Source organism: Chionomys nivalis, chromosome 23 (assembly GCF_950005125.1).
Source record: "Chionomys nivalis chromosome 23, mChiNiv1.1, whole genome shotgun sequence".
In the NCBI taxonomy this organism is placed as follows: Eukaryota; Metazoa; Chordata; class Mammalia; order Rodentia; family Cricetidae; genus Chionomys; species Chionomys nivalis.
In genome coordinates this window covers 41,431,896-41,456,611 of record NC_080108.1, presented here as the reverse complement: position 1 = coordinate 41,456,611, position 24,716 = coordinate 41,431,896, and the positions used below count along the sequence as shown (strand labels likewise).

At 42.9% G+C, this 24,716-nt stretch overlaps 1 long non-coding RNA gene and 1 pseudogene across 2 annotated transcripts; both read right to left on the bottom strand.

Annotated features, from left to right (window-relative positions):
• Window positions 1–2,304: 2,304 nt before the first annotated feature.
• Window positions 2,305–24,246, bottom strand: LOC130865239 (uncharacterized). 2 transcript variants are annotated; one of them, XR_009056087.1, is made up of 4 exons: window positions 23,813–24,246; window positions 23,087–23,245; window positions 18,671–18,793; window positions 2,305–2,416 (listed from the first exon to the last, which is right to left on the bottom strand). It is a non-coding gene; the product is annotated as an uncharacterized LOC130865239 (long non-coding RNA). The 2 variants fall into 2 exon arrangements; XR_009056086.1 differs by lacking the exon at window positions 2,305–2,416 and adding an exon at window positions 4,713–4,917.
• On the bottom strand, window positions 8,816–11,177 carry LOC130865235 (melanoma-associated antigen D1-like; annotated as a pseudogene).
• Window positions 24,247–24,716: the final 470 nt, after the last annotated feature.

Here is a 24,716-nt window from a genome sequence, read left to right as displayed (position 1 = left end):
GTGTGTATAGCTGGGATGAGATTAGAGAATTGTATATGATGGAGAGAGAGAGATGGTAGACTGAATATTTGAAGATCACTACCTTCTTCCCTGGATAGCATGATAAGTAGGTCCCAGTATCTGTAGGATTTGTTGTCTGAGACAAAGCGTTCAAAAATTAACTTTTCCTTGTGTAAATGCAAGAAAAATGTTATGAAACTATAGTATATCTGTGCCATTGTGCTGTTGATTTTATGTCAACTTGTTACAAATTAAATTTATTTTGGAAGTAAGAACCTCAACTGAGAAAATGCTACAAGGAGATTGTCTGTGGACTTGTAAGGAGCGACGGGCCGCTTCCCACCACCCGGCTAGCTTTACACCTGAAATAATTACACGGAACCTGTATTCTCTTAAACACTGCCTGCCCATTAGTTATAACCTCTTATTGGCTAGCTCTTACATATTGATCTAACCCATTTCTAATATCCGTATTGCCACTTGAGTGTGGCTTACTGGGACGAATCTAACGGGCATCCATCTCAGAGAGGAGAAACATGGTGACTGCCTGACTCAGCTTCTTTCTCCCAGCATTCTGTTCTGTTTTCTCTGCCTACCTAATTTTCTGTCCTATCAAAGGCCAAGCAGTTTTCTTTATTAATCAATAGACATGTGACCCTCCTCCATCAGTAGTCAAGCACGTAGGGGCATTTTATGATTAATAACTGATGTGGGAGGGCCCAGGTTACTGTGGGCACTACCATTCCTACATAAGTGGTTCTATGTTGTATAAATATGCAGGCTGAACAAGTCATGGAGAACAAGCCAGTAAACAGGCTTCTGCCATGGCTTCTGCTTCAGTTCCTTCTCTCAGGTTCCTGCCTTGAGCTCCTGCCATGAATTTCTTAAATGAGGGGATGTGATGTTGATGTTTAAATGAAATAAACTCTTGCCTTTTCAAATTGGTTTGTCATGGAATTTTAGCATCACAACAGAAACCCTAAGAATAATCAACAATTTTCTACTTGAATTTAAGTAACACTCCAGAAGTTGAAACCCATACCATACCTGGCATGATTATTAAGCTAAAACATATGACTATACAAGTCATAGATGGTAGGGGAGACCACATTACTGTTGTTCTCCTAATGGGAAATAGTATTAGATAAACTCCTAATTGCTTGATGTTATACCTATATATGCATATCTGCACCATCATCATAGAAGCTTCTATTACAGTAGATGACAATTAACACAGAGAACTCGCAGCTGCCCACAGTGTGGAGAATAAGTGAGAGCAGAAGGCTCATTACTAAATAAACATCTATACCAAACATGCTCCTCCCCAAGGCTCGGGGATCATTGCAGAAGAGAGAGTAGAAAGGGTGAAAAATATCAAATCTGTGAATGACTACAAAGAATGTGCCTTCTGGACACAGCAGGTAGGCGCACCTTTGAACTCATAGCAGTTGTGGCAATAAACACAAGACATGGGAAAGTTGAAACCCGACAAAATTCTAACATGGAAAGGGGACCTGGCCATTAATCCCACCACTAGCCAGATGCTGCTGTTGGTATCTGGAGGGGGAAGGGGAGTTCGTTTTCTCTATGAGCATGGCCCCTGAAAAGTCAACAAGGGTACAGTGAAGGGCCAGAAATCCAAGAAAAGATTCTCTTGGAAATTTGGATATGTGGATAAAAGTATGCCTATAGCAATATTACTGGGTCAATATCATTCTCCACAGATATTTGCCCTGCTATGTTAATTTCTGTTCTTTTCACAAAATGAAATGGAAACAGCATAAATGTCATCCTTCAATTGATAAACAGATAATGAAATTGTGGTACATACACACTGAGGAATAGTACTTAGCTATAAAAGAAAATAAATATTGAAATTTATAGGTAAATGGAAGGGTCTAGAAAATACTTTGCTGAGTGAGAAAACCAAGACCCAGAATAAGAAACATTATAAGTTCTTTCTCATATGTCTTTCCTAGATCCAAATCTTTTTATGTGAATAGACACAGAAAACAGGGAAGTCAAAAGGGACTATGGAGGGCATCAATAGTGTGGGGCAGAGGGAAATTGGAAAACTGGAGGTCTTTAATTACGGAGAGGAAAAAATCAATACAGAAAAAAAGAGGGAGGAGAATACAAGAATAGTAAGGATGTCTAAAAGTGTCATAAAGGATCATATCAGTGTAAATCTGCCTTACACATGAGTGTGAATATAAATATCCACATATATTAAAATTTCTCACCTTGGCTGGCAACGCTCCCTTCAAGACTGATGGACCATCAATCACACCTCTAACACCGAGCATGAAAATCCTCTTGAGTTGTTGGTCAAGGTTGTTCAAGACATTCTCAAAAGGTTATAGGCTAAAAGTCCCTATTGATGAAGACACCATGTTCTGTCCTTCCCATACAGAACCTGGAAGATACAAGCTGAATTTGACCTGAAAGCTCTCTCCTTCCAGACTAGCTTATATGGTACCAGGAGATACTGTGCAAACTTCCAAGGGAGGGAAGCAATCATTAGCCCGACCCATGTACTGATATAAGGGACACATGTACTACACAGCTCCCATACATAAGGCTCAGGGGTCATAGAGGAATAAGGGGAGGAAAGACTATAAGAGTCAGAGGCCATGAAGCTTCCTCTGAGACTATGTCTCCTAGGAATGTCAGAAGGAACTGCAGAAGGAAATCTTATCAACAGAGTTTCCTGAACATAAACAACACCAACACACATCCTTACATGAGAAGAGGAATAATTATGGAGTCCCACGTTCTTACAAAGAACTACAGGCTCCTAAGAAATGCTGAGAGCAGGAGAAATAGACTTCGCCAGGAAAAAGCCCCAGTTGACTACCCAATAGCAAGCAGTCAGATCTGAAAAGAATATACAGAGAAGTAAAAAGTGTATTATAGAATGCACTGTTTGTATTTATGTATAACAAACAATTCCAATTTTATGAAAGAAAATGAGACCATGATTTAAAAGAGAGCATGGGGTGAATGGGAGTGGTTGAGGCATGTAGAAAATGTGAAATTATTCTTTAGTGTCAAAAGTAAAATTAATTATATAGAAATTACAGAAAAAACATAGCAATAAAACCCTTGGAAGTAGAAAGAAAAGTGGTTAGTCATATTTAAAGAGGTGCAATAGAAGTTCTCAAAAATTACATCTAAATTTTTCTGATATGAGCCCCTTGGTATAAAAAACGGAAGTCACTGGAAGAAGTGCTGGTGGGAAATGAGGACAGAACAAAGAAAGGAAGCTGTGAATCCAACCCAGATGAGAAACCACTAGGGAAGTGGAGCAGGGAGCTGGGCAGAGGGCAGAGCTATGTCTGAGTGATATTTATTGTTTGTTTGCTATTTTTATGTCTGTAAATTTGAGGCTGAACAAGCCTCTCTGAGATTTTACTATCATCACTCATGGCCTCTCTGTATTTACTGGTAAATTCATCTTTTATCAGATGTCCTTAATTATCTGAGTGAGATTGCTCTTTGCTTCTGTCCAGTTACCTCTGATGTTTCCTGCACCACCTTTGTTACTGTGTTGTGCTGTTCTAGCCACCTGCTTCCTACTGGTCTGTAAAGGAAATGACAGCTGTAAAGGTTAACTAGAAAAATCAGTTGTAGTGATTGTTGCCTCACTTGAGTGGCCAGTTGGTGGGGTTGTATGCAATATACAAACCAGAGCCTCTCAGACCTAAGTTGGCCGATTTGCTTTAGATATGCATGGGCTCAGTCAGGTTCATCTTGTTTGGTTAATAATTTACATAGTAAAAAGCAATGGTTATGGATTTATCCCATTGTAAATATTATCAAGGTGAAAAGTTCATATCCATAGTTAAAATGATCATCATCATGATAGGGAAAAAATGAAAACATTTTAATATTATTTCTTTTTTAAAGCGATTGCAATATAACAACATCATATCTTCCTTCCTTTTTCTCCCTCCAAACCCTCTCATATACCCCTCCTTTCTGGCTTTCAAATTCTGTGCTTCTTTTTACATCAGTTTTTATTACTGCTGTTGCTGCTGGTTGTGGTGGTGGTGGTGGTGCCGTGTGTGTGTGTGTGTGCCCACGTGTGTTCCTAAGAAATAAATTCAAACAACATTGGATGTTATTTGTACATATGTTTATGTTTTCAGGACTGACCATTTGATACTGAACAATCAGTTAACACTTCCCCAGGAAGACAATGGCTCTTGAATTGAGCATTCCCAAGTTGCCTACAGGTTTTTCTGTAGGGATGAGACATCCAGCATTCACTGCTCCACCCATCAACCAGGCCACATTGTCATGTCTATTGCTCTTTTTCTTCTTCATCTCAGGTGTAGGCAGTATTGTTGGTGGGATTTATGTGTGTGGCTTTCATAGACCCCAAACACATAATCTAAGATTAAACTCCCTGGGTGCCATCCTGGGGCAGGGCAGAACTTCCAGGAAAGAAGCACAAGTCCTTTCAACTCCTGCTGCCGGGGCTTCTTTGTTCCACATGACCCTGCCTCCCCCAAGCCTGTCCTACTGTCTGTGAGGTCCTTGGCCCAGGAAAAGTTTCTACCCCGGCACTGAGGCTATCCACCCAGAGGGGTGAGTGAGCGCCTGCCTGGCCAGAGGGGAGTGCAGGGCACCTCCAGCTCCTGCTGCAGGAACTTCTTAGTTCCACACGACCTTCCCCTTCCCCCAAGTTCACCCTTTTGTCTGTGGGGTCCTTGGACCTCCAAGGGTCCATGTCCCTGTGCTGAGGACAACAATTCAGACTGGTCCTTGGCCCAGGAACAGTTCCTGCTCCTGCACTAAGGAGATCCTCCCAGAGTCAGTCACAGTGTAGATTGGATCAAGAAGCCACGACTCTCCTGGCTGCATTTGAAGGAAGAGATGGACAGGCTTCAGTGCAAGAATTCCTCCAACAACCTGAAAGGCAACATGACAAAACCAGATTCCAGGGATCATGCAACAAGAAGACTTGAACACCCTATTCCAGAAGAAGTAGTAAAAATCAACTTTAAACATAACATTATGAAAATAATAGAGGACCTTAAACCAGATGTGAAAAATTGCTGTAATGAAATGGAGAAGACAAACAAAAAGGTAGAAGAAATGAGTAAATTTCTCAAAAACACCCAAGGAAAACAAAATAAAGCAATCAAACAGGTAATGGAAACAATCAAGACTTTAAAAATGAAATGGAGGAAATGAAGAAAACACAAACCGAGGAAAGACTGGATATGAAAAATCTGGGTAAATGAACAGGAAATGCAGAGACAAACATAACCAACAGAATACAAGAGATAGAAGAAAGAATCTCAGACACCGAAGATACTATAGAGGAAATAAACTTATTGATTAAAGAAAATAATAAATCCAAAAAATTCTTAACACAGAACATCCAGGAAATCTGGGACACCATGAAAAGACCAAACCTAAGAATATTAGGGGTAGAAGAAGGAGAAGAATTACAGCTCAAAGGCCCAGAAAATATATTCAAAAAAATTATAAAAGAAAACTTTCCCAAACCTAAAGAAGGATATTCCTATGAAGGTACAAGAAGCATATAGAACACCAAATAGACTGGATCAAAAGAAAAAAAAAAGCATTCCCTCGCCATATAATAATCAAAACACAGAACATACAGAACAAAGAATGAGTATTAGGAGCTGCAAGGGAAAAAGGTCAAGTATCATATAAAGGGAAACCTATCAGAATTATACCTGATTTCTCAATGGAAACCATGAAAGTCAGAAGGTCTTGGATAGATGGGCTGCAGGCACTAAGAGACCATGGATGCAAGCCCAGACTACTATATCCATCAAAGCTTACATTCACCATAGATGGAGAAAAAAAATTCCAGGACAAAAACAGATTTAAACAATACATAGCCACAAACCCAGCCTTACAGAAGATACTAGAAGGAAAACCAAAAACCAAGGAAGCTAACAACACCCATAATAACACAAGGAACTAACAACCCTCCACCAGCACAACTCAAAGAAAGGAAACAAACAAACACTACCACCACAAAAAATAACTGGAGTTAACAACCACTGGTCATTAATATCACTTAATATCAATGAACTCAATTCACCTATAAAAAGGCACAGGTTAATAGAAAGGATACGAAAACAGGATCCAACATTCTGCTTTTTACAAGAAACTCACCTCAAACTTAAAGACAGACACTACCTCAGAGTAAATAGTTGAGAAAAGGTTTTCCAATCAAATGAAACAAAGAAACAAGTGGATGTCCCTATACTAACATCTAACAAAATTGATTTCAAACTAAAATCAATCAGAAGAGATGGAAAAGACCACTTTATTCTTAGAACTGGAACAATTCATCAGGAGGAAGTCTCAATCCTGAATATCTATGCCCCTAGTATAAAAGCACCCACATATATAAAAGAAACATTACTAGAACTCAAAGCATACATCAAACTCCACACTCTAATAGTAGCAGATTTCAACACTCCTTTCTCACCAATGGACAGGTCAAGCAGAAAGAAACTTAACAGAAAAATAAGAGAACTAACAGATGTAATGAACCAAATGGACTTAACAGACATCTATAGAACATTACACCCAAACAGAAAAGAATACACCTTCTTCTCAGAATCTCATGGAACTTTCTCAAAAATTGATCACATAATTGCTAACAAAGCAAACATCCATAGATACAAAGAAATTGTAGTAACCACCTGTGTACTATCATATCACCATGGAATAAAGTTAGAATTCAACAATAATTCTACCCCCAGAAAGCCTACAAACTCATGGAAACTGAATAGTCAACTAATGAACCACCCCTGGGTCAAGGAAGAAATAAAGAAAGAAATTAAAGTCTTCCTTGAATTCAATGAAAATAAAGACACAACAAAACCAATCTATGGGACACTATGAAAGCAGTGCTAAGAGGAAAGTTCATAGCACTAAGTGCCCACATAGAGAAAACAGAGAAAGCATACATTAGAGACTTAACAGCACACCTGAAATCTCTAGAAAAAAAAAAGAAGCAGACTCACCCAGAAGGAGTAGAAGACTGCAAATAATCAAACTAAGGGCCAAAATCAACAAAATAGAAACAAAGAAAACAATTCAAAGAATCAATAAAATAAAAAGCTGGTTCTTAGAGAAAATCAACAATATTGAAATACCCCTATCCAAACTAATCAAACGGCAGAGAGAGAACGGGCAAATTGATAAGATCAGAAATGAAAAGGGGGACATAACCACAGACACAGAGGAAATTCAGAGAATCATTAGATCTTACTGCAAAAGTATGTATGCCACAAAATTGGAAAATGGTAAAGAAATGGACACTTTTTAGATAGGTACCATATACCAAAATTAAATCAAGACCAGGTGAACTATTTAAATAGACCTGTAAGTAGCAACGAATCAGAAGATGTCATCAAAAACCTCCCTCCAAAAAAAAAAAAAAAATCCCAGGACCAGATGGTTTTAATGCAGAATTCTATCAGAACTTCCTTAAAAAGCCAATACCTATACTCCTTAATATATTTCACAAAATAGAGAAGAGTCATTGCCAAACTCCTTTTACGAAGCTACAGTTACCCTGGTACTAAAACTACACAAAGACTTAACCAAGAAAGAGAATTACAGACCTATCTTACTCATGAACATTGATGCAAAAAAAAATTCTCAATAAAATACTGGCAAACTGAACCCAAGTACACATCGAAAAAATTATACATTATGATTAAGTAGGCTTCATCCAAGAGAGGAAGGGCTGGTTCAACACATGCAAATATATCAATGTAATCCATCATATAAATAAACTGGAAGAAAAAATGATCAATTCATTAGATGCTGAAAAAGCATTTTACAAAATTCAACACCCCTTTATAATAAAGGTCTTGGAGAGATTGGGTATACAAGGATCATACCTAAATATAATAAAAGCTACATACAGCAAGCCAACAGCTAACATCAAATTAAATTGAGAGAAACTCAAAGCCATTCTACTAAAATCAGGAACAAGGCAAAGCTATCCACTCTCTCCATACCTCTTCAATATAGTGCTTGAAGTTCTAGCAATAGCAATAAGACAACATAAGAGAACGGGGATTAATATTGGAAAGGAAGAAGTCAAACTTTAATTATTTGCAGATAATATGATAGTTTACATGAGCGATCCCAAAAACTCTACCAAAACACGCCTACAGATGATAAGCACCTTTAGTAATGTGGCAGGATACACGATCAACTCCAAAAAATCAGTCCCCTACTATACACAAAGGATAAAGAAGCAAAGAGGGAAATCAGAGAAGCAACACCTTTCACAATAGCCACAAATAGCATAAAGTATCTTGGGGTAATGCTAACCAAGGAAGTGAAGATCTATTTGACAAGAACTTTAAGTCTTTGAAGAAAAAATTGAAGAGGATATCAAAAAATGGAAGGATCTCCTATGCTTTTGGATTGGGAGGATCAACATAGTAAAAATGCATTCCCCATCAAAATCCCAACAAAATTCTTCACAGACCTTGAGAGAACAACAATCAACTTTATATGGAAAAACAAAAAACCCAGGATAGCCAAAACAATCTTATACAATAAAGGAACTTCTGGAGGCATTACCATCCATGACTTCACACTCTATTATAGAGCAACATTAATGAAAACAGCTTGGTATTGGCATAAAAACAGAGATGTTGACCAATGGAATTGAATTGAAGACCTGGATATTAACCCACAAACCTATGAACACCTGATTTTTTTTCACTTTGCAATTTCAACATTTATTTCTGATACCAAAACTTGGCAACACACAAGAAAAAAAAGTAATAGAATAGCAAATAAATTTATCTTGCATACCACTCAGTCAAGAGGATGTGGCTCTCTAGATAGCTGGGTTCTGAAGGAATCTGAGGCTTCAGCCTTACTCAGAGGGAAAACTATTGCAAATGATGAGCAGGATTGGACATTTTACTCAACCCAGAAGAAGCCAATGGCACTGAATTTGGCGGCGAAGTTGGCAGTAGCTGTACCACTGGGGATGATAATGTGGCCAGTAAAGGCCTGAGGAAATCTGGAGCGGGCATTCTGGTGGTATCGGGCCCAGAAGGTAAAGGGGATTCTGGACCAAGGATCTCCAAAATCTCCTTCCTCATCCCAGGTCAGCAGCTCAAACTCGATGTCATCCCAGCTCCAGGGCCCAGACACAGCCTCATCTCCAATTCCCATGCGGGTTCATGCTTCAGCACAGGCTTCTGCCTCAGCAGCAGCAGCATCCAGAGCATCCAATGCTTCATCTGCAGCTTCCATGAACTGTGCGGTCCAGTCACGAGGGTCTCTCTTCTGAACCTCTGCAATGAATCTCAGCACTTTCATCTTGCTAGTCTCATGGTAGGAACGGAGGCCCCAGAGGAACTCATACTCAGGAGGGTTGAGGTTGGGCACTTGTCTGTAGTCCAGGTATTTTTGCTTCACGGACTCGTAAGTAAGAAGTTTTCTTGGATCACCAAGGAGGGGGTGTCTGACCCCAGGACGCAGTCCCACCTTGCGCAGTGCATCCCAAAGGACAGCCTCACTTGCACGGTTGCCATTCATGAAGATAATGCCCAGAATCACCAAGAGGAGACCAAGCTTGGGTGTATCTTTGGTCGTTCCCAGTATACCAGCCAGGGACTCAGGAGTACTGATGGGAATATACAGGTGCTCTTCTTTGTCAATTTCCTTCAGCTGAATTCCAAACTTCTTCTCCAGGACAAAGCAGGCGCGTTCGATGATTTCTGGATAAACATCAGTGTATTCTCGGATGATATCCCTCAGTATTTCTGAGCGCTTGATGAGCACCTTCGTGTAGTCTTTAAGCATCAGGTACTTGACCAACTTATTTGCTCTTTCCTGAAGAAGGGCCACATCTCGGGGCTGTGGTGCACCCTGGTTCTGTGAGGCACGAGAGTTGGGGGAGGATCTCAGATTGGGCGAGGGTCGTAAATTCTGCCAGTCAGGTGGAATTGGCCAGTCGGCAGGGATCCAGTCAGGTGGATAAGGCCAATCAGTGGGAACTGCCCAGTCAGGAGACAGTGACCAGTCATGGGGTAACTGCCAATCTGGAGGGCCTTGCCAATCTTGAGGGTTCTGCCAGCTGGGTGGGAGCCTGCCAGGTGGGTGGGGACTGCCATCCAGTTGTATTCTGCCAGACCATTGGGTTTAGCCAGACAATTGGACCGGGCCAGACAATGGGATTTGGCCATATCACTGGATTCTGCCAGATCACTGGGTTAGGCCAGATCACTGGATTCTGCCATGCAACTGGGTTCTGCCAAGCTGATGCTGTCTGCCTAGCTGGGGGACTCTGACGTGCTGGTGGGGTCTGCTTGGTTTTCTGGTTTTGCCAGCCTGACAGGTTCTGCAAGCCAGTGGGGTCTGCCACAGCACATTCTGGGGTGTGCCAGGTGGGTTCTGAGTGGTCACTGGAACTGGAGCAGACCTCCATTTCCCTGAAGCCAGTGAGGCCTGTCTTTGATCCGCACTGCTGTTCTCCTCCACATTCAAGTTGTTAATCTTGCCGGTCTTCTTGCCCTGAATTATAGTCCGGGACTCCACATTCTGAGCCTGGGAGCCATCTGCTGAGGTCTGTGCAGCTGCGCCATCAGTTTCAGAGATACCTGGGCTGGTCCCTAAGTCAGCCATCTTGGCCTGGTTTACATTCCGGATCTGGGCATCAGCTGCAGAGACCTTAGTGGTATCATTCCAAGCCTTAGTAGCTGTCTTAGGCTGGTTGTTGGCCATCTCATTGGCACTGGGAGACTGAGAGAAATTGTATGTGGCACTGGGGCCTGCCTTAGTATTCTGGGCCTTAAAGGCCATTTCAGACTTTTTAGCTGCTGATTTGCCTGCGCTTGCTGCCTGGGAAAACTCAGAGGCAGCATTTGGGCCTTTAGCGGTGCCATTCTGTGACTTAAAGGCTGCCTTAGACTGGTTCTTGGGCATTTCCTTGGCATTACGTGCCTGAGAGAAATCATTTGGACCCTTGGTATTCTGAGCTTTAAAGCCTGTCTTAGGCCTAGCAGCAGCTGTTGAAACCTCAGTATCAGCCACCTCATTGGCAGTTGGGGGCTGTGAACTCTGGGGACTAGCATTCTGCCCACTGGCAGCTGCCATGGCCTGGTTGGTGGGTGGAGCCTCGGAGATCTGGATGGCTTCCATCAAGGTCTGCACATGTAAGGCGCGGTCTTCAACAGGGGCCTCAGCCTGGAAGCCGTGGAGGCCTGCACCGCCGTCCGGTTTCTGAGCCACCGGTCTTGTCTTGGTGGCAAGAGCAGAGCCTTGCCTCAGGCTCTAACCCCAGCCCCCTTGCTGCCTTCCTTCTTCACGACTCAGAGAATCAGGACTGCTGGGCTCCGCTCTTGGCAGCCGCACTCCGCACTCTCTCCGTGTCCAGGAGAAAATGCCAGCACGGTAGCCAAACACCTGATTTTCAACAAAGGAGCTAAAATTATACAATGGAAGAAAGAAATCATCTTTAACAAATGGTGCTGGTATAACTGGATGTCAACCTATAGAAGAATGAAAATAGATCCACATCTATCACCATGCACAAAACTCAAGTCCAAATGGATTAAAGACCTCAAAATAAATCTGACCACACTGAACCTGATAGAAGAGAAAGTGGGAAGTAGACTGCATCACATGGGCACAGGAGACCACTACGTATAACCCCAGTAGCACAGAAAATAAGAGCAACAATGAATAAATGGGACCTCCTGAAACTGAGAAGCTTCTGTAATGCAAAGGACACTATCATTAAGACAAAAAGGCTACCTATTGAATGGGAGAAGATCTTCATCAACCCCGCAACAGACAAAATTCTGATCTCCAAAATACATAAAGAATTCCAGAAACTAGACATTAAAACTCTAATTAACCCAATTAAAAAGTGGGGTACTGAACTGAACAGAGAATTCTCAACAGAAGTTCAAATGGCCAAAAGACACTTAATGTCATGCTCAACCTCCTTAGCGATCAGGGAAATGCAAACCAAAACAACTTTGAGATACCGTCTTACACCTGTCAGAATGGCTAAAATCAAAATCACCAATGATAGCCTTTGCTGGAGAGGTTGTGGAATAAGGTGAACACTCATCCATTGTTGGTGGAAATGCAAACTTATGCAACCACTTTGGAAATCAGTGTGGCGGTTTCTCAGGAAACTGAAAGTCAACCTACCTCAGGACCCAGCAATTCCACTCTTGGGAATATACGTAAGAGATGCCCAACCATACTACAAAACATTTGTTCAACTATGTTCATAGCAGCAGTATTTGTAATAGCCAGAACCTAGAAACAACCTAGGTGCCCCTGAATAGAAGAATGGATAAAGAAGCTGTGGCACGTATACATTTTAGAGTTCTACTTAGAGGTAAAACCAATGACATCTTAAATGTTGCATGCAAATGGATGGAAATAGAAAACACTATCCTGAGTGAGGTAACCCAGACTCAAAAAGAGAAATATGGTATGTACTCAACCATAAGGGAATTCTAGCCATAAACAAAGGACATTGAGCCTATAGCTCATGATCCTAGAGAAGCTAAATAAGAAGGTGAACACAAAGAAAAACATATAGTTATTCTCCTGGATATTGGAAGTAGACAAGATCACTGGGCAAAAGTTGGGAGGAGCAGGGTGAAGGTGGGTTGGGGGTAAGGGGAGATGGGGAGAGAGAAGGGAGAAGGGGAGGATTGGGGAGAGCTTGGGGGAATGGAATAGTTGAGATGGAGAGAAGGGTGGATACGGTGCTGGGGTGGGTAGATTCTGTGCATTAGACTGGAGAGATACTGTCTCATCCATCTCCAATTTTCTAGTCTCTTTGGAGAACTTAATAGATTCTCCAACAGTCTGACAATTGACCAGAGTTGACATCACTGGCATTCACAAATGTGGAGGGGCACCCTTAATTAGCCTTGTCTGTAATGTACTCAGTAGGGAAGAATGAGGCATTGATTTCAACTCCTGCTCCTTTAAGAAACATCTATGCCCAAACAACTTTGAGATACCATCTTACACCTGTCAGAATGGCTAAAATCAAAAACACCAATGATAGCCTTTGCTGGAGAGGTTGTGGAGAAAGGGGCACACTCATTCATTGCTGGTGGGAATGCAAACTTGTGCAACCACTTTGGAAATCAGTGTGGCGATTTCTCAGGAAATTTGGGATCAACCTACCCCAAGATCCAGTAATACCACTATTGGGAATATACCCAAGAGATGCCCCATCAAATGACAAAAGTATCTGTTCAACTATGTTCATAGCACCATTGTTTGTAATAGCCAAAACCTGGAAACAACCTAGATGCCCTTCAATAGAGGAATGGATGAAGAAAGTGTGGAATATATACATATTAGAGTACTACTCAGTGGTAAAAAACAATGACTTCTCGAATTTTGCGTGCAAATGGATGGAAATAGAAAAAACTATCCTGAGTGAGGTATCCCAGACCCAAAAAGAGGAACATGGGATGTACTCATTCATAATCGGTTTCTAGCCATAAATAAAGGACATTGAGCATATAATTTGTGATCCTAGAGAAGCTAAATAAGAAAGTGAACCCAAAGAAAATCGTATAGTCATCCGCCTGGAGAGGGGAAGTAGACAAGATTGCAGGGCAAAAACTGGGAACTTGCGGGGGAGGTGGCATGGGGCAAAGGGGAAATGGGATGAGAAACATGAGAAGGGGAGGATGGGAGGAGTTCAGGGGATTGGGATGGTTGGGATATAGGAAGGGTGGATACAGGAGCAGCGAAGTATATATCCTATCTAAGGGAGCCATTTTAGGGTTGGCAAGAGACTTGACTCTAGAGGGGTTCGCAGGTGTCCAGGGAGATGTCCCCAGCTGGTACCTTGGGCAACTGAGGAGAAGGAACCTGAAATGACCCTATCCTATACTGATGAATGTCTTACATATCACCTTAGAACCTTCATCTGGCGATGGATCAAGGTAGAGACAGAGACTCAATTTGGAGCAATGGTCTGAGCTCTTAAGGTCCAAATGAGGAGCAGAAGGAGGGAGAACATGAGCAAAGAAATCAGGACCACGAGGGATGCACCCACCCACTGTGACACCCACTAAGGCCAGCTCGTCTGGGACTGAATAAGCATGGGTTGAAACTGGACTCTCTGAGCATGGCGGACAATGAAGGCTGATGAGAAGCCAAGGACAATGGCACTAGGCCAGAAATGGCTCCATAGGTAAAATGCTTACCATCAAATCTGATGACCTAAGTTCAATCCCAGGACCCACATAGTAGAGGGAGAAAACCAATTCCTATCTCTAGATGTCACAGATACCTCAATGTCTCCAGGTAAAGGAGCTGTTGATTCTACATGGCACTGCTGTGTAAGCCCTGTCAAGCATCACTCTGATCTGACATTTACACACGAATGACAGAATCAGTTTGTTCATCTCAACAAAAGCTGAACCTTCATCTAGCTATGGATGGAGATAGAGACAGAGGTCCACACTGGAGCACCGGACTGAGCTCCCAAGGTCCTAATGAGGAGCAGAAGGAGGGAGAACATGAAAAAGGAAGTCAGGACCACGAGGGGTGCACCCACCCACTGAGACAGTGGGGCCTATCTATTGGGAGCTCACCAAGGCCAGCTGGACTGTGACTGAAAAAGCATGGGATAAAACCGGACTCTCTGAACATGGCGGACAATGAGAACTGACGAGAGGCCAAGGACAATGGCACGGGGTTTTGATCCTACTTCATGTTCTGGCTTTGTGGGAGCCTAGACAGTTTGGATGTTCACCTTCCTAGACCTGGATGGAGGGGGAAGGACCTTGGACTTTCCACAGGGCAGGGAACCCTGACTGCTCCTGGGACTGGAGAGGGAGGAGAAGAGGAGTGGGGGGAGGGGGAGAGGGGCGGGAGGAGGGGGAGGGAAATGGGAGGCGGGGAGGAGGCAGAAAAATTTTTTTTCAATAAAAAAAAAAGAAAGAAACATCTATGCTGGCATAGGCTTGGAGCATCACCACTGCGAAGGTGGAGACCTGCTGATTCCTGAGGGTCACAGACCTGCCAGACTACCTGAATGACTGAGCCCTTGTTATATATGAGAGACTGAGAGACTATGTCTCCACATACACACACACACACACACACACACACACACACACACACACCAGTGAATATGTCTGAGGAACAAGCAGAGTCTTTTCTGGGGTTTCTACATGCACCTACACCAAAACATTGTTTGTGTACACACAGAGACAACAGCAGACAGAAAGAAGTTCCCTGGGGGAGAGGAAACACACATGCAGCACACAGAGAAAAGGAGAGCTCAGGAAGATCAAACGCCATTCTCTTCTCAGGCTGGGTCTTTTAAGCTTCTGAAGAGTATTCCTCTCCTCACTTGATCTGATCAGTTTGAAGAGAGACAGGATGAGTCATGGGACAAAACTGTTGTGTAAAGTGTCCGGTTCTTGGTTCCAAGGAGCTTACTGAGTGAGTCCATCTGAAGAGGGACTGCTGGCAGGAGAATAAGGCCTAGAAAATCTTTGGAGCCATCAGGCTTTTGTGTCAGTTCAGGGGGCTAAGTGTGAAGCCAGAAGTTTTGGAAATACACTATCTGTATTACTTAGTCATGGCCACTCTCCCTATCTGTCCCCCTGGGGATCTAACTCCTAGTATCTCAATTCCCCATCCTACCAACTCCTTTTCTTATCCAAATGAAGATCTCTCACACAAGAGTCATATCAGAGACAGCCATAACAGCCCTTGGTCAAGTTTGGAAACCAACTCTTGGAATGTCCTAGCCTTGTCCAGTCCTCCCTCCTCACATTGATTTCTGATTTATGAAGGCTTTAATAAACTAGAGTGTAAAGTGCCTTTTACTGGCTTCAGATATAAGTCAGTGTGGTGATCCTGTTTCTCTCTCACTTCATGTGACATCACCTGGTCTTGATTGGTCTCTTGGCTTCCTCCTGAATCCTACAGAATTTGGCCAGCTGAAACAGAACACCCTAAGAATCTAAGTTTACAAACCAAAGGTACTAAATTTTATAGTTATAGAGCCTGTTAAGTACAAATTGGGAATTCAAGAGGATCCAGAGTCTGTTGGGAGTCCACACTGGCTACAAATGGTATATTCTCACTGTTGACACAGAAAACAAGAGCAGGCGCTCCAATGATATTTTTGTAAGATCACCTACCTAACCATTCAAGATTTTTCCATGTAAATGACTCTGGTTTCAGATGAAGTCTCTGTTGGGCTATATTTCAACACAAGCATTTAAAGGGGAGAGATAGTTAAGACAATACTTCTAGTAACCTTTTCCTTTTTTATATTTATTTATTTATTTTTATTAAAAATTTCCACCTCCCCCCTGACTTCCATTCCCTTCCCCCTCCCTTTACTCCCCTCCTTCTTCCTCTCTAGTCCAAAGAGCAGTCAGGGTTCCCTGCCCTGTGGGAAGTCCAAAGTCCTACCCTCTCCATCCAAGTCTAGGAAGGTGAGCATCCAAACAGGCTAGGCTCCCACAAAGTCAGTACATGCAGTAGGATCAAAACCCAGTGCCATTGTTCTTGGCTTCTCATCAGCCCTCAATGTCCACAGTGTTCAGAGAGTCCAGTTTTAATCCATGCTTTTTCAGTCCCAGTCCATCTGACCTTGGTGAGCTCCCATTAGATCAGCCCCACTGTCTCAGGGAGTGGGTGCACCCCTTGCCGTCCTGACTTCCTTGCTCATGTTCTCCCTCCTTCTGCTCCTCATTTTAAAGCAACATGGATTCTAGCCTTAGTCCTCCATTTCTGCTGATTTATTATTTCTCCCCATCATTACTAAAAGACTCATCACTCTATTTCATTGTCAAATATTAATTTAAGCTGTGCTACATTTGTTTATGCTGTGGAGCATTTGTTTAATGATACAAAAATCTGCTGCATTCTTTTATGTTGCATTTGTTTAACTCTGTAATGCTGTGTTACTTTGCCTATCTAATACACCTGATTGGTCTAATAAGAAGCTGGATGGCCAATAGCAAGGCAGGAGTAAGGACAGGCAGAGCCATCAGGCAGGGAGAATACATAGAAGGCTATGTCTTGGAGAATGGAAGGAGGACAAAGAACAAAGAGAGGAGGATGGTAGGGTCCAGGTTTCAGGCAACAGAACCATTCACAGAGTAGGAGCAAAAGTAAGATATACAGAAGAAGAGAAAGGAAAAATCCCAGAGGCCAAAGGTGGATGGTTTCATTAAAGTTAAGAAAAGGTGGCTAGAAATAATCCAATCTAAGCCCAGGAGGACTTATAAGTAATAATAAGCTTCCATGTGTATTCATTTGGGAGCTGGCTGGTGGACTCCCAAAAGAGTAAAGACTGACAAAACAACCAACTACACTCTTTAACACCATCCAGAGTGTTCTAAGGGATTGTTTACTTAGAGCATTGATTCCAAATCTACCCAGTGCCCCCATACAGCTACATTCTTCTCACCAGCCTCCTAAAAGTACAGCAGACTCTGAACCTCACTGAACACATTTTAGAATCATCCCCATAAGCCTGTCACATCTTTTCCTCTTCATCTTGCTCTTACTTCTTGCATTGTAGGTGATGTATAGAAAGGATAATCACTAGTCGAATGTGAATTTTGTTCATATGGGCCAGACATTCCTTTCATGGGTGGGAAGCTTCTTGGGTTGAGATGGTCCTAGATCATGAGGTGTCTGGGGTGTCACAGATGCCCTGAATTCCTAGGTGTACCAATAACATTGAGAAGAGATCAAACATAGTATCTTTGTGAGATCCCTTAGGTCAATTATTATTACAGCTGGATTTTCCTGTTCTTAAATTTTGAAATCTATCATCCTCTCAAACGCTGCTTAGGTGAGCACTATGGAGATATTGGGGACATGAACTATCATTAAAGAAATGTCCAAGACATAAATACTGTAAATCATTAGTATTTTAATAAATAAAGCTTGCCTGAAGATCAGAGAGTAAAACAGCCACCCTGGTCAGCCTTAAAGACGAGGCAGTAGTGACACACACCTTTAATCCTAGTAGCCACGCTAGTTTGCCATAGAAACCAGGTAGTAGCAGTGCACGCCTTTAATCCGAGCTTCAGAGAGGAACATAAGATGGCAGGGGACAGCTCTCATACACAATCTCATTCTGATAGCCATTTTGGACTGAGGCAGAGGTAAGACACAATGGCTGGCTGTTTTGCTTTGCTGACCTCCAGGTTGAAACCCCTTCCCCAATATCTGTCACTGGGTTTTTATTAATTGTGTTACAGTACATCAATGAAGAATGACCAGTTAGTTGCTTGTATGTGTGTCTTGGGTGTTAGTTTCCTGGCCAGTACAGAATTCCTCCTATCTTGTCATATCATGGAATAAGGAATGCAGACGGAGCAAACACAGAAGGGATTTCTAAAGGAAGAACTCATGGCTTTGTTCCTTAAGCTGATGTTAGTGGAATGAAATAGATTTTGAGAATTTACCTTTTTTTATGCTACAGATAAAAAGCTGACAAGTGGGTGTAGCTCACCTACTACTTAACTGGCTCTCTTAAAAGTCCACACATCTCAGTTCTTATATGCTTTCTAAAACCGAGTTTTCTTTAAAATTATACACAAACACAAAACACATACATGGACATTAGTATTTATGTTCTGAAAAATGTAAATATATTTACCTTATCCATTTCTGATTCCAATTTCTTCTAGAACATAGGAATAGCTTGGTGGGGAATTTGTGGATCTCTGTAGCCTTTCTGGTAGGAGGTCATGGTGTTTCTTAAGCCAACAGTAGGTCTAACCTAGAAAATGAGGAAGGTACTGTCTATACTCGTAGTATTTTTAGATCAGTCCTCCTAAGGAAAATTATAACACCACAGACTCACTTCAAAAAATTTATAGGTCACTGGTTGAGAGTATCTCATTTTATATTTTATAATGTAAATAAACTTCTAAAAGCTAAATGAGAATAAATTAGAATTCTTATAGCACAGGGTTTTGGGGGTTTTGCTGCCCTTTGCTGTTTGTTGTTCCTCTCAGAAATTTTGTGAATCAAAATGTAGTAGTCACCTTGTCAAGGAAAGCAGCACAAGCAGTGGCTTTATTTGGGTCCAGAAAGAAACTGTCCGTCACAGCAATTTGGCCAAAATTCTGTGAGATTTCGGTGCTGATGAGATTTAAAGGCTCAGTCTGAGATAAGAACTCTGGAGGGAACAAGTGCCATTTCATAGCTGTGACGGGAGATGGCCCACATGTCCTCTCATCCCACCCAAACTACACCCTGTGTTTCTCTCATAACACTACAAACAGGCATCTAAAAATAGCAATACAATAAAACAAAATAAGATACAGTACAAACCAAGAAGCCAAAACATGTAAGAAGAAAAAGTAGAAGAAACACATGTCGATGCAGTCACTCACACACAGCCCTGGGACCCCATCTGACCCTGACCCATGCAGGCCCTTTGTTTGATGCCACAGTCTCTTTGGGTTCGTATCTCCACTGATTCTGCTGTGTACGGAAGACACTGTTGCTTTCCAGTGTCCTCCATCCTCTCTGGCTCTTACACTCATTCTGCCTCCTCTTCTGCAGGTTTTCTAAGGCCTGAGGGGAGAGATTTGATGGAGACATCCCATTTAGGACTAAGTGTTCAATGTCTCTAATTATCTGCAAATTGTCTGACTGTGGGTCTCTTTATTGTTTCCATCACTACAGAAGAAAGTTTGTGACAACCGAGCAAGACACTGATCTACAAGATAACAGAATGCCATTAGGAGTATTTTTGTTACTATTTTCCATTGGCAGAACAGTAGTATTTTCTTTTCCCAGGTCCCAGGGCTAACCAGTCTAAGGTTCTTAGCCCCAAGCAATGTCAGGGATGGTTCATCTCATGGATTGGGCCTTAAATCCAATCAGATTGGTTGGTTATTCCCACAAGCTTTGTGTCACTATTACCCTAGTGCATCTTGAAGGAAGGATAGGGATATGGTTAGGGTTAGGCATACTATTAGGGTTTGGTTTAGAATTAGGGCTATGGTTAAGAGCATTAATGGCTTAGGGATATTTCAGAGTCAGAGATTTTAAGACAGCATGAGACCATATGTGTATGAGCATGATGTGGGTAAGTACAATAGCACATTTCAGTGTCATGATGTGTGTGCTTATATGCCTGTATTTTTCATGCCTATAATAGGAGTATGACTTGATGTACAAGGATTTGAGTATAGAATGGTGTTTCTCTTGGTATGTGCTTGGTGGTATAATGGAATGGTGTGTGTGTGTGTGTGCACGCACATGTGCCTGTGTGTGAGTGAAGTAGTGCACAGAAGTGACAGTGTACAATGGACAAGTGCATAAGTATGCTGAGTGAAAGTGTCAGTGCAGTAGCTGTGCAAAATGTAAGGAGTTTGTGACCCCATGCAAGAATGTGTGTTTATGAGCCCAGAATGAAGTATGAATGTGTGACTGTTTGAGGGAAGAGTATGCATGTGTGTCTGAGTTCACACGAGCGTCAGTGGCAGTACGTATATTGAGTGTGTGTTTTGTAGTGTGAAAGTATGTATCATCATGACTAATTCATATTGTGTTGCAGTGATAGACATCAATACCAAAGCAACATGGAAAGGAAGTGTTTGTTTCAGCTCACAGGTTAATCCGCCAGTGAGGGAAGCCAAGGGAGGAACACAAAGCAGGACCTGGAAGCAGAAACCATGGAGAAAAGGAGATCACTGGCTTGCTTCTTTTGGCTCGTTTCTCCTGGTGTGCTCAGCTACCTTTCTTACATAGACCAGGCCCGTGTGCCTAAGAACAGCACCGTGCACAGTGGGTTGGTCCCTCCTTCCCTGACAGTAACTAAGAAAATGCCTCACAGATGTGCCCACAGTCCAAACTGACGGAGACAGCTCCTCCATTGAGATTTCTTTTTTCAGTTAATGTCTAGGTTTGCATTAAGCTGACAAAACTAACTAGCACAGAGTGTGTAAGTATGTGCAATAATGTATGAAGAATGTGTAAAGGTAGGACTGTGATTGTGTGTATACATGGCAATGTCACATGTCTGTAGTCATTTCTGTGTCAAATGATTAAAGGCACACACCATTCTATTATACTTTCAAGCACATACCCAGAAACCACAATCCTACACTCAAACCCATGTACACTAAATCATACTCTTACAGGCACGAACAAGACAGTATGTTCATTTATATGTGATGGGGTGTGAGCTTTCAATATTGTCAGAATATAATTCCATGAAAAATGGGAGTAATTGTGAGTATATGATGTGTAAGTTATGTGAGCCTATGAGAGTAGAACAGTGTGTATTTCTAAAGAAGAAAGAATGTGGAAAGATGGGAGCCTTAGCTAAGGTCTCCATTCCTGTGATAAAGTACATGACCAAAATCAACTTGGAGAGGAAATGGTTTACTTTAACTTGTAGGTTATGCTCCATCTTCTGGGGAAGTGAGGGATGGACTCAAGGTAGGAGCACAGAGGCAGGAACTGATTCATAGCCCATGGAGAAGTGTTACTTACTGGCTTGTTTCCCATGGCTTGCTCAACCTGGTCTATTATTCCATCCAGGACCAACTGTCCAGGTTTGGTACTGCCCATAGTCAGCTGGGCACTCTTGGCATTAATCATCAATGAAAAAATGTACTACAGGTTTGGCCATAGGCCAATATGACTAAGGTATTTCCCCTTCCCAAATGTTCTACCTTATGTCATCTTGACAAAACACTAGCCAACTACGAGAGGAGAGAGAGAGAGAGAGAGAGAGAGAGAGAGAGAGAGAGAGATTATCTGTGGCCATGTTAATGTATTTGAAAAAGTGTGTAAATATTTGAGTGCCTAAGTGTGTCTTTAGAACACTCTATTAACCTCCCTCAGCTCATTCAGTCTCACCCTCTGGTATCTTCTGGAGTCCAGGCCATGTGTGCTTAGGGCAGAATCGTATGGAAATGGCCAGGTAGAGTGACTCCTGGGAAAGTCCAATGAACCTTCCTTGCCCTTACTTCTATGAAGGATTAGAGCCATCTGCGGGCTGAGGAAATACACTCTTACAGTCACAGCTGATCTCATAGAGATAACAGCTCTTATGCTAGCATAGTGCTGCACAACATCGGGATCCACCTCCTGTTAGTAGGATTAGGGGCTTTGAGCAATAGGAGCTGGATCCTGGAGCCACCACCTCCACCCATGCAAGTCCATCAGCCCCATGAGAAACTGAAGAGACAGGACCTACAGGTACATCATGGCCATAGTTATGCAAAAATCCTGAGGAAATGTTATGGAATTCTGCAAGCAAGCATCTGGATGTTCTGCCCTGGGAAGCAGGTGCTGGACCAGATAGATGCACATGCATCCTGTAATGTCTGTTCCTGGAGCCAAACTCATTCCCCACGACCTGCCCTGGCTCTTCACAGTCACCAGCAGCTTCCTGCACTATGATCCTCATTTGTGACAGATGCCACATTCAACATGGAAAGCCATGTCTGCAGCCTGGAGGGCCAGAACTGCAAATTCACCCCAGGGTTTAGTCCTGAGGTCTGGACCCTGGTGACTGGCCAGAGGTTCACATTGTAGGTGGTGAGAAGCAAGGAGGACAAGCAGATCCAGGATATCTGTGCCCAGTGCAGGGAAGAAAGAAGACAGGCTGAGTACTAAATAGAGGCTCTAAACTCTCAGCAATGGACAATGTTTTCTAAGAATGGAGACTCTTCATCCCATATATCTATTTTTACTGAAAATAATTTTTATACCCTATAATCCAGTCCTGGTTTCTCCTCTCTCATCTTCTCCCTGATCCTCTCCATTTACCTACCTATTCAATCCAAGCCCCCCCCCCCACACACACACACAAAGAGTCATATTGGAAAAAAAATCTAACCAAATTAAACAAAACAAACCAACAATAAAAATAAAGCATAAAAACATGCACAAAGAGACACACACAAAACCCATGAAAACACATACATGGAAACATATATAAGCAAAGGACCTGCAAGGCTAAAAATGCCCAAACAAAGCATTATGGGAGAAATCATCTCCCAGAGTGCCTCTGCACAAATCCAAAATGCCCCTCCTGGTTCTCTACCTTCTGCACGCGCATTCCTGGACTACATCCTCAGGTCCACTCTGCACGGGTGGCAGTGACGCTTGTCTCATGGTGGCGGGTCAGACATTTACCATTCTCATCACACAAGCCAAGCTGACTTGCTGAGTTCATCTCTGATCATTGTGTGTGTCCACCCATCTGCAAAAATAGGTGCCACTATCAGCCAGCCACACTAACTGGGAATGGCAACATTACACTGTGTCATTATGCCACGCCCCCTGCCTACTGGGAAAAAACCGCCAGGGAAATGCACATGTTTAATACAAAACCCCATTAAGTATGGAACCAAGAGCAGTTGGCCACAATGGCATGTGCGTGCAATGATGAGGTCAGCTCCCCTTTAGGCCTAAATTTATGCATCCCAGGGCCAAGGAATGTGTCTGCGCATGAAAGCAAAAGTTGTTTAGTGACCCTCGGCAGAAGAGATAATTACATGCAATCCTGAAACCCCTCACCCAACAGGCATTTACTAAAACCCAGTATGCCAGGCACGGTTCTCTGAGTGCCGCTTTCACCACACTATCCCTACACCTATCACACTGCTCTGTGCACACTAAGTGCTCAGTACCAGCCAATTGATCAACTATAAACCGTCCTTCTGGACCCCGCCCTTATGGTGGAGCTGTCTGTGTGGGACCTGCAGGGACCCTGCATGGAAACAGCTGAACAGTAGGAGGCGCTGTGCAGCTTGGGCCCATTGCTCACCTTTTTTCAAGCTGCAGGAACTGTGGCAGTCTGTGAGGTTGGACTCTGTCTGGACTGCCACAGGACTGGAGTCAGAGACACTGCAGAAGCGGGCCCTTTAGCCGAAGAAGGTGCTGGGAACAGAGGAGCTGTGCAAGGCTGCAATGGCTGCTGGTGCTGTCTTCGACCCCATGTGTTCAAGAGAGAAGTCGAGGGTCAGGGTTTGAGCTCACACTACTTGCAGATAAGCCTGCTTCAGGACCCCTCTGGCCCCCATCTGCTGTTCTGAAAACTCCTGCGTGCCTGTATGGGATTTCAGCTTGGTGGCCTAGCTGGCCCAGCTCATGGAGGCTCTCATGTGTCACTAAGCTTGGCCTATGTTTCCCCAGGATCATGGTGGTCTTGCTGAGTCTGATGTGGCTCCGCTCCACGTCTTCCAGATGCTGAAGGCCATGTGTGCTGAACAGTTACTGGTGAGGATTCCCATCAGGAATTGGACGTTAGAGGTGTGTCTAGTACTTCCTGTCGGAGGGTGGCCGGGATGGGGGAGGGGTGAAGAGCTACAGGCTGGCTTGGCTCTGAATGGCTCAGCCTGTCTTTGGGTTTCCTCCCTGGGTCTGCAGACCAATTCAACTTCCAGGGACCTTAGTTGGCTCTACCATTGGGATCACACTGCTGGATAACAGAGTGGTCCACGCAGTCGATGGTCCTTCTGTCTGACTCCTTCCCACCTCTTCACCATGCCTCCATTTCCACAGGAACTGGAATAAGTGTGGCTTTGGTCTCCATCTACCTGACAATAACAGCCTCAGGGAAGCACTCAGAGAAAAGGACATTACCACTCTTGGACATATATCCAAAGATATATGCTCAAACATACTACAGACATTTGTTCATCTATGTTCATATCAGCAGTATGTATAAT